General features: G+C 40.6%; 1 protein-coding gene across 1 annotated transcript in view; it reads right to left on the bottom strand.

The window, feature by feature from the left end:
* The window catches only part of ABI1 (abl-interactor 1), a 106,695-nt gene extending 103,054 nt beyond the window's left edge, over window positions 1-3,641 (bottom strand). The window contains exon 1 of the mRNA XM_011969105.1: window positions 3,595-3,641. The gene's annotated coding sequence lies outside the window, so the exon portion shown is untranslated. The remainder of the gene's footprint in view (window positions 1-3,594) is intronic.
* Between the last annotated feature and the right edge of the window lie 6,672 nt (window positions 3,642-10,313).

The raw sequence follows: 10,313 nt of genomic DNA on the forward strand, positions 1-10,313 counted from the left end.
TTTTTTTTTTTTTTTTTTTGAGACAGAGTCTTGCTCTGTTACCCAGGCTGGAGTGTAGTGGCGCAATCTCGGCTCACTGCAACCTCTGCCTCCCGGGTTCAAGCGATTCTCCTGCCTCCGCCTCCCGAGTAGCTGGGACTACAGGCGTGAGCCGCCACACCTGGCTTTTTGTATTTTTAGTAGAGACAGGGTTTAACCATGTTAGCCAGCCTGGTCTCGAACTCCTGACCTCAGGCAATAAACCCGCTTCAGCATCCCAAAGTGCTAGGATTACAGGTGTGAGCCAATGTGCCTGGCCTCTTGATAGTATCTTAATGGAAAAGAACAACATATATTTGTGTAAACAGTATGACCTAATTTTGTTTGATATAATTAGTACCTGTACAAACTAATATGCCAATGAGAAGATAACGCATGTAAATAGTTGGATTATGAGTGATGTATGTTTTCATCCTTTCCCTCTTGTGACATTTTCCAAATGATCCACAATAACCATGTAACATTTTTGTTGCAACCATCTTGCAGATACCAGGAGACTAAGAATAAGGCTAACAGTACCTCCCTACCACCCCACCAAAAATGAGGGTGAAAATGTAAAGAATGTGAATCCTTGATGATACTGAGCTGAAGAATTAACCCTAACCCTAACACTAAATTCCTACCTTGGAATTTGTTACATGAAATAGTAAATGTTCCTTACTGTTTAAGTTAACTGAGTTGTATTACTTATAGCCAAATGCATCCTAAACGATTTAACTTTTATATGGGAGGAGAAAGTACTTTCATAAAAAGGGTCTTGGCTAAACCAGAAAGTAACAATTTACAGTAATACCCCCCTAGTTACATAGACAAAAGATCTACTAAGATAATTGTCAAATTGCTGAGGCTGTTTTCTAAACTAGTCCAGGAATTTACAGCTGGTTGTGTTACTCATTAAAATGTTACCTGAGAAATCACTCTAGTTGGCCTTTCCCACAAGGAAATTATATTTTAATCTGTAGTAGTCGGCTTGGGCTGCCATTAACAAAATACCACTGCATGGCTTCAACAAGAGAATAGTTCTGAAGGCCAGGAAGTCCACAATCAAAGTTCCAGTAGGGTCTGGTTCTAGCAAGGGATTTCTTCCTGGCTTGCAGACAGCTACCTTCTCGCTGTGTCCTCACATGGCAGAGAGAGACCAATCTCTGTTGTGACTTCCTCTTTTATAAGTACACTAGTTCTGTGGGATCAGGGCTCCGGCCTTACGACCTCATTTAACCTCCTTATTCACCTCCTTAAAGGCCCTAGCTCCAATACAGTCACATGGTGGGGGAGACGGGTTTGAGGCTTCAACGTAAGGATGGCAGGGGGACACAACTCTATTCACAATTAGAATAATCTTTAACTTTAAACATTAGGAAATGATGTCTTCTTACAAATACCCAAAATATATACTTGACAGCAATACTGTTAACAGTTACATATAATTAGGATTTAATTTTCTTTTTTTGGTGTTTTTGTTTTTGAGACAGAGTCTCACTGTGTTGCCCAGGCTACACTGCAGTGGTGCGATCCATCTTAGCTCACTGCAACCTCTGCCTCCAAGGTTCAAGCGATTCACATGCCTCAGTCTCTTGAGTAGCTGGGATTACAAATGTGTGCTACCACACTCAGCTAATTTTTGTATTTTTAGTAGAGATAGGGTTTCCTCATGTTGCCCAGGCTGGTCTCAAATTCCCGGCCTCAAGTGATCCACCTGCCTCAGCCTCCAAAAGTGCTGGGATTACAGGCATGAGCCACCACACCCAGCTTAGTTTTCAAAGCATTTTCACAGTAACCTAAGCAGATATCTTGGTTTCACAGATGAAGGCACCGATACTGATCTTTACACAGTTCTTAATCTTTTTTTTTTTTTTTTTTGAGACAGAGTCTTGCTCTGTCACCCAGGCTAGAGTGCAGTGGCACGATCTCGGCTCGCTGCAACCTCTGCCTCCTGGGTTCAAGCGATTCTCCTGCCTCAGCCTCCCGAGTAGCTAGGATTACGAGTGCCTGCCACCAAGCCCAGCTAATTTTCGTATTTTTAGTAGAGATGGGGTTTCACCATCTTGGCCAGGCTGGTCTCAAACTCCTAACCTCGTGATCTACCCACCTCAGCCTCCCAAAGTGCTGGGATTACAGGCGTGAGCCACTGCGCCTGGTCAACTCTTAATCTTTCATATGCATCTGAGGTATGGGAACTTCATTTCACCTAATGTTCTAAACATCAGAAGCAGTTTAGGGGAAGGGAAGAGGAAGAAGCAGAAGATAGGGTTCCAAGTAGAATGAAATGAACAGTATCGGTTTAAAGGTGAGTAAGCCTATAACAGTAGACGCAATGGGGGAATATACTACAGGGCTCGAGAAACACTACAGGCCCTTGAGAGCATTTTAGGGAATGTGGATTTCAGTGTACGGCTAGTGGGGAAACACTGAAGAATTTTTAGGAAGAAAAAATATGACTAGTTTTAGGCTTTAGAAATATCACTTCAGGTGCAGTTTTATAAACTAGATTGTGGAAATCAGAGGACACAAAAAAGGAGACAAGGATTCTGTTGTAATATGTATTCTGTGATATCTACACAAGAAAGACAGCTTTAAGTGAAATATCCCACTTAGCCTAGCAAAAAAAGAGGAAAAAGAAATTTGTCGTGGTTAAGTAACTTGCCCAAGACAACACTGCTAGGAAAAATAGAACCACTACGTCTCCCAAAGACCAGTCTGCCACTATGCCACACTGCCTCCATTTATAATTCTAAAAATGAACAAAGTATAATTCTAATGTGGCCTCTAAGATGAACCACTCCAAGTCATCATTAACCACTCTGCAGACCACATGAATTTTAATTCACTGGGAGGGTAAAGAGAGGAGAGTCAGAAAGAAAATGTTCTCAGGATAACTGAGAATGTTTTTGATCTATGAAACAATTGATGTTCTACACATAGGGTTCTATAAATGGAAGAAACAAAAATTAAACATTTAACACATTTCTAGGTTATCCTTCACTGAAGTGACAAAATCACATCTTTAATTCATGCCCACATAAATTTAACTAGCCAGGCATGGTGGCTGACGCCTGTAATCCCAGCACTTTGGGAAGTTGAGGAAAGTGGATTGCTTGAGCTAAGGAGTTCGAGACTAGCCTGGAGAACATCACAAAACCCTGTCTCTACAAAAATATAAAAATTAGCCAGGCATGGTGGCATAAGCCTATAGTCCTAGCTACCGGGGAGGCTGAGGTAGGAGGACTGCTTGAGCCCAGGAGTTTGAGGCTGCAGTGAGCCGAGATCACACCACTGCACTCCAGCCTGGGCGACAGCAGGACCCTGTCTCAAAAACAAAAATAAAGAAAAAAAAAAAAAGGGTAACTTTACTAGGAAATTACTCAAGCAGTATAATGCATCTTTTAACAAACTACTAGGCAGGGTGGTAGTTAACACTGTCACAATCAGCACCACCCTTAACTGACTTGAGAAAAAGAAGTACTTCTGCTTTAAAGAAAAAAAAAAAATCGTGCCAGGCTTGGCGGCTCACACCTGTAATCCCAATGCTTTGGGAGGTCAAGGGAGGAGGATCACTTGAGGCCAGGAGTTTGCGAGTAGACAGAGGAACACAGCAAAACCATGTCTCTACAAAAAATAAAAATAAAAAAATCTTTAAAGTTAGCACTTTAAAGATGGTAAAGACGGTAAAAATGGTAGCACGTGCCTGTAGTCCCAGCTACTTGGAAGGCTGAGGCAAGAGGACTGCTGGAACCCAGGACTTTGAGGCTACAGTGAGCTATGATCACACCACTGCACTCCAGCCAGGGTGACATAGAGAGATCCTGTATCAAAAAAAAAAAAAAAATTCAAGATTCTATGAATACTAGCAAAAGTACCTTGTCCTACCGATTATATATTTCCTCACTGCTGTAGTTTAGATGTTGGTCCCCTCAAACCTCATGTTGAAATATGATCCCCAATGCTGGAGGTAGAGCCTAATGGGAGGTGTCTGGATCATGGGGGAGGATTCCTCATGAATGGCTTGGGGTCCTCAGGTAAATTCTTGCTCTGTTACTTCCAAAGGGCTGGTTGTTAAAAAGTGTCTAGCACCTCCCCACCTTGCTTCTTCCCAAGAGATTTCTGCAAATGTCAGCTTCCTTCCCTTCAGCTACAAGTGGAAGCAACTTGAAGCCCTCATCAGAAGCAGATGTTGGCACCATGCTTCTTATACGGCCTGCAGAACCATGAGTCAAATAAATTAGCCAGCCTGAAGTATTCCTTTGTAGCAACACAAACAGACTAAGACACTCACTTAAGCCAGCTTACAACACAGCTTCACAGAATTAGTCTTAGCTATATCCAGCCTAGTGATTCATTAGTCACATTTTCCAAACTAAAAATCAGGACCAGTATGACACTACCTGACAAATTATGTGTATCCTAATTTCTTAATCTGCTCTGGAAAAGTATAAAAATTACAAAACTGTAAGTATCAATCTCTACTGTAATCAACTGAATTTTCTACATTACTGCTATTCCAAAAAAATCTGAGATGTGAACAGAGGGATATTCTGTTCACACATGTGCATTATAAAATAAAAATGAGACAAAAAGATAAAAGTATTATATTAATAAATTATCATATCAGATCCCAGGCAAATAGATAATTTAATCACTTAGAAATCTAACACCAATTAACAGGATACAAAAGCATTTTTAAAAAGGCATTCATCTCAGTATGTGGGCCATACCAATACAGTTTTGGTCCGTCATCAACCACTACCATTAGATTCTAGCATAGTAATTAAAATTCAGGCTGTAAAATAAAGGTCAAGAAACTATGTCCCTTGGGCCAAATACTTCTCCCCATTTTTGCAAATAACATTTTACTACAACATGGCCACATCCATTCCTTTACATATCATCTATGGTTTTCTTACTACAATAGCAGAGTTGAGTAATTGTGTCAGACCATATGGCATGCAAAGCCTAAAATATTTACTATCTGGCCCTTTACAGGAAACACCTGCCCACTCTTGCTCCAGAAAATTGATTCTCAACTCTAGGTGGACATCAGCACTACCTGGTGAGCTTTTATTCTTTTTATATCAACCACATATTTTATTTCATTTTTTTAAATACATTTTATTATATATATTTAAAGCATACAATTTGATGTTATGGGATTCATATAGAAGGCAAAATGGTTACCTCAGTGAAGCAAATTAAGATATATGTCATCCCATATAGTTACTTTTTTTTTTTTTTTTTTGGTTTGTTTTTGTGGCAAGAACAGCTAAAAATCTATTCATTTAGCCGGAATTCCAAATATTAGCTACAGTCCTTTTATTAGCTACATGTTATACATTAGATCTCTAGGCTCTTTCATCCTACACTTGCTATTTTGTTACCCCTCACCTACATTTCCCATCCCCCACCCACTTGCTCCTGGTAACCACTCTTTTATTCACTCTGTATATTTGACTCTTCTTTTAAAATTTTTCATAAGATTCCACATATGAGATCATGCAATATTTTTCTCCCTGTTTCTGGCTTATTTCACTTAGCATACTGCCTCCAGGTCATTCATGTTGTGGCAAATGGCAGTATCTGCATTTTAAGGCTGAATAATATTCCATTATATATACATATCACATGTTCTTTATCCATTCATCTATCAGTGGACATTCAGGTTGTTTCCACAGCTTGGCTAATGTAAATAACGCTGCAATGAACATGGGAGTGCAGATATCTTTATAAGGTGGTGATTTCACTTCCTTTGGGTATATGACCAGATAAGGAATTGCTGGGTCATACACTACTTCTATTTTTCATTTCTTTAGCAACCGCCATACTATTTTCCATCACGGCTGCACCAATCCACTCCCACCAACAGTGTACAAGGGGTCCATTTTCTCCACACCCTCGCCAACATTTGTTACCACTTCACTTTTTTATGATAGCCACCCTAAGGGGTGTGAGGTGGCGCCTACAGTGGTTTTGATCTGCATTTCCCCATGACTAATGCTGTTGAGTACCTTTTCATATACCTGTCAGCCATCCTTATGTCTTCTTTGAAAAAATGTCTGTTCAAGTCTTTTGCCCATTCTCTAATCAGATTATTTTTCTATTACTGAATTGTTTGAGTTCTTCATGAATTTTGGATATTAACCCCTTAACAGATCAACGGTTTGCAAATATGTTTTCCCAGACCACAGGTTGTTACATTTTGTTGATTGTTTCCTTTGTTTTGCAGAAGTTTTTCAGTTTGACATCATTCTGTTTATTTTTTCTTTTATGGCTTAAGTTTTTGGTGTGGAATCCAAAAAAAAAAAAAAAATTCTAGCTGGACACCAGCACTATCTGGTGAATTTTTTAAAAATTCCGGAGCCTGAGAGCCAATCTAACCCTCTCTCCCTAAAAAGATGCCAATTTCATTGGTCTAGGGAAACGCCATTAGCTATTGCTATACCAGTACAAAAATGTGTACAGTTAAACAAGAAAATTCAAAATACAAAAATCAGGGTTTTATCACATAATATAAAAGATAAAGGCAAGATGTTAATATACAGACCACAGAGTACTACATAATAAATTAGAGCCACAAGAGGCTAGGCGCAGTGGCTCAGGCCTGTAATCCCAGCACTTTGGGAGGCCGAGGAGGGTGGATCACAAGGTCAGGAGATCAAGATCATTCTGGCCAACGTGGTGAAACCCCATCTCTACTAAAAATACAAAAATTAGCCAGACATGGTGGTGCACGCCTATAGTCCCAGCTACTCAGGAAGCTGAGGCAGGAGAAATGCTTGAACCCAGGAGGAGGAGGCTGCAGTGAGCCAAGATCCAGCCACTGCACTCCAGCCTGGGAGACAGAGCGAGATTCTGTCTCAAAAAATAAATAAATAAATAAATAAATAATAAATTAGAGCCACAAGTTTGGCTCTGGCTTTTGCATGAATCCACAAAGATAAAGGAAAAAAGATTATATGATTTATAGCATCCATAAGGTCAAAATATCTTGGTGGGGCCCAGCATGGTAGCTTACGCCTATAATCCCAGCACTCTGGGAGGCTGAGGTGGGCAGATCACCTGAGGTCAGGAGTTCAAGACCAGCCTGGCCAACACAGTGAAACCCTGTCTCCGCTAAAAATACAAAAATTAGTCAGGCATGGTGGCATGCACCTGTAGTCCCTGCTACTTGGGAGGCTGAGGCAGGAGAATCGCTTGAACCTGGGAAGTGGAGGTTGCAGTGAACTGAGGCTGAGATCGCACTACTGCACTCCAGCCTGTATGACATAGCGAGATTATTATATTTTTTAAAAAGTATATATATATGTGTGTGTGTGTCTGTGTGTCTGTGTGTGTGTAGAAGCAAAGCTTTTCCTAAAACTTCCACCTGACTATAAAAGGAATGTATTGCAATTCTCCTCAGTGATGTACATATTAATATATCACATATTCTTCCCATCTTGCAGCACCGTACCTCCTCACCCAAAAACCAAAAATGAGAGTGGCAGATTTTCATAGAGATAGGACCATGCCGCCTTTCTTCTTCTTCTTTGTGGTAGTGGGGCAAGGTAGGAGAGGCAGAATGGGTGGAAGAAATATACAATTGAGTTGAAAAAAAAAAAAAGGTTATGTATACCACAAGGTATTAATAAGCACTAACAATAAAGCCACTCATGCAAGCAGTCCCCAAGTTATGACAATTAGCTCATACAAAAGTGATTGATTCAGACCTATAACTCATTTATCTTATATTTAACCACTCATCCAATGGTTTCCGTTGATTATGCAAAATGTGTCTAGACAAATGAACAGAATATGTCAGGACACAGCAAAAGCACAATTTCATCTTACCAGTGTTAAATTTAAAACACGGTTTCTATTTTCAAATCCGGGAAACACTGACCTGATCTTCTACAGTTTAGTGACAGCAGTTCAAGTATGTTTTTGACTAAGACTTCATCTCCTCCACCTTCCCTTGCACTTGACACTACTCACAGCTCTCTCAAACATGCCTTGCTATCTTTCTGTTCCTACTACCTATATATCCCTTGCCTCCCAATCCCCCTTCCCTCAACTGTTTACATTAATGACTCGGCTAAACTCATTCTTTAGGAGACACTTGCCCTGAGAACCCCCAAACACTGTACTGTTCCTCAGAATTCTCTCTAAAAGTTACTTTCAAAGAGAGAGCATTTTCAATCCACATGTCATATGTATTCAAAATTTATAAAGACTCTACACATATAAAAATACCAACAATCTATAATGCAGAAGGTTAGAACATCAAAATTAACATCAAAAGACACATGCACCTCATGCCACAAAAGTATATAGCCAGAGAAATTGGAATCCCTTTCCTCTCCTCTTCCCCCTTCCCTTCCCTGTTCTGCCCACACAGCCAGCTAGCAGTCAAGCTTTATTCCTATTCTCCAACCCACTGCTCCGCCAATCATTTCAATTGTGGAGGAGTAAAAGCTGGAAAGTGTCAGAAACCAACTGTGTACTAACGGCTGAAAAAGAGGGGGGTCTATAGATTCACTTCTGTGACTACAAATTACCTTCTGTAGGCGCATTAGCTTTATGCTGGAGGAAAATAGATACCAGTTAAATAAGCCTTCTTTGGATTCTCCTTTTCCCCCCAGCCACCCGTATCTCCTTCACCAAGGCTTGCTGATTCTTCCTTTTCAATCTTACTATAGCTATCTCAATTCATGAAATACTCTTTACAGTGAGACAAATGTGACAGTCCTCTAACTGGTCACTGTCCATCCAGTCTCCTTTCTCCAATCCATCCTGCACCAATTCAAGATGAATCTTCCCAAAGCACATCCTTTGTACAAAAACTGGAAAGGCAGAAAACAAGCATACAGTTTGAGGGGAGAGGATAAAAGCAGTATGGGGAGAAGAAGAGACATTTTAAGTTTGACTTTTAATACAACTGTATTGACTCTTTTACAGGAACATATTACCTAAATGCTTTAAAACAAAAAAATGCTACTTGACATATTCTCTTTCCATAAGCAATCTTCTGACTGCCGTCAAACTAAAATCAAAAACCTTTCAAAAATAACAATTATTTTTCTTCCATACAGAACATTTCCTCATTTAATTATAAATACCATAGACCAATTTTCCTTTTCTTAGATTTAAGGCTTTTCAATGATTTCTACATAGCCTATAAATAATAGAGACACAAGGCAGGGTGTGATGGCTCACGCCTATAATCGCAGCACTTTGGGAGGCCGAGGTAGGCGGATCACCTGAGGTCAGGAGTTCAAAACCAGCCTGACCAATATGATGAAACCCCGTCTCTACTAAAGCTACAAATGCTAGCTGGATGTGGTGGCATACGCCTGTAATCCCAGCTACTCAGGAGGCTGAGACAAGAAAATTACTTCAACCCAGGAGATGGAGGCTGCAGTGAGCCAACATCACACCACTACACTCCAGCCTGGACAACAAGAGTGAAACTCTGTCTCAAAAACAATAATAATAATAATAATAATACAGACATCATACCACCACGCCATAATACCTAGCAGACAGTCTTCCATAGAGTAGGCAATTAACTATTTGTTGAATGAATTTCAGTTCAACAAATCCCAATAGCCTCAAACACCCCTCTTTTTAGAAAAGAAAAATAATAAAGAGTCACAGTCTACCATGATGAGTTCAGGCACTAAAGATTTTGGAAAAAATGGACGGGCATGGTGGCTCATGCCTGTAATCCCAGCACTTTGGGAGGCCAAGGCAGGCAGATCACCTGAGGTCAGGAGTTCAATACCAGCCTGGCCAACATGGTGAAACCCTGTCTCTACAAAAAAACTACAAAAAGTAGCCGGGCACGGTGGCAGGCATCTGTAATCCAGCTACTGAGGCTGAGGCAGACAGACTTGCTTGAACCTGAGAGGCAGAGGTTGCAGTGAGCCAAGATCACACCACTGCACTCTAGCCTGGGCAACAGAGCTAGACTCCGTCTCAAAAAAACAAAAGATTTTAGAAAAACCACCACCAATTGCTACCATCACCTCTAGACTAGCCTCCCTCCAATCTGTTCTGAACTCCTTCCAATCTGTACTCAATCCTCCTTCCAATCTGTTCTCCACGCTAAACAAGAGGAATCTTCATAAAAAATAAAAAAGGTATGATCCCATTAAAACTTTTTATTTTATTTTATTTTTTCTTGAGGCAGAGTCTCACTCTGTTGCCCAGGCTGGAGTGCAGTGGCACGATCTCAGCTCACTGCAACCTCTGCCTCCCGGGTTCAAGTGATTCTCCTGCCTCACCCTCCTGAGTGGCTGGGA

This window comes from Mandrillus leucophaeus, unplaced genomic scaffold (genome assembly GCF_000951045.1).
Source record: "Mandrillus leucophaeus isolate KB7577 unplaced genomic scaffold, Mleu.le_1.0 Scaffold872, whole genome shotgun sequence".
Lineage (NCBI taxonomy): Eukaryota > Metazoa > Chordata > Mammalia > Primates > Cercopithecidae > Mandrillus > Mandrillus leucophaeus.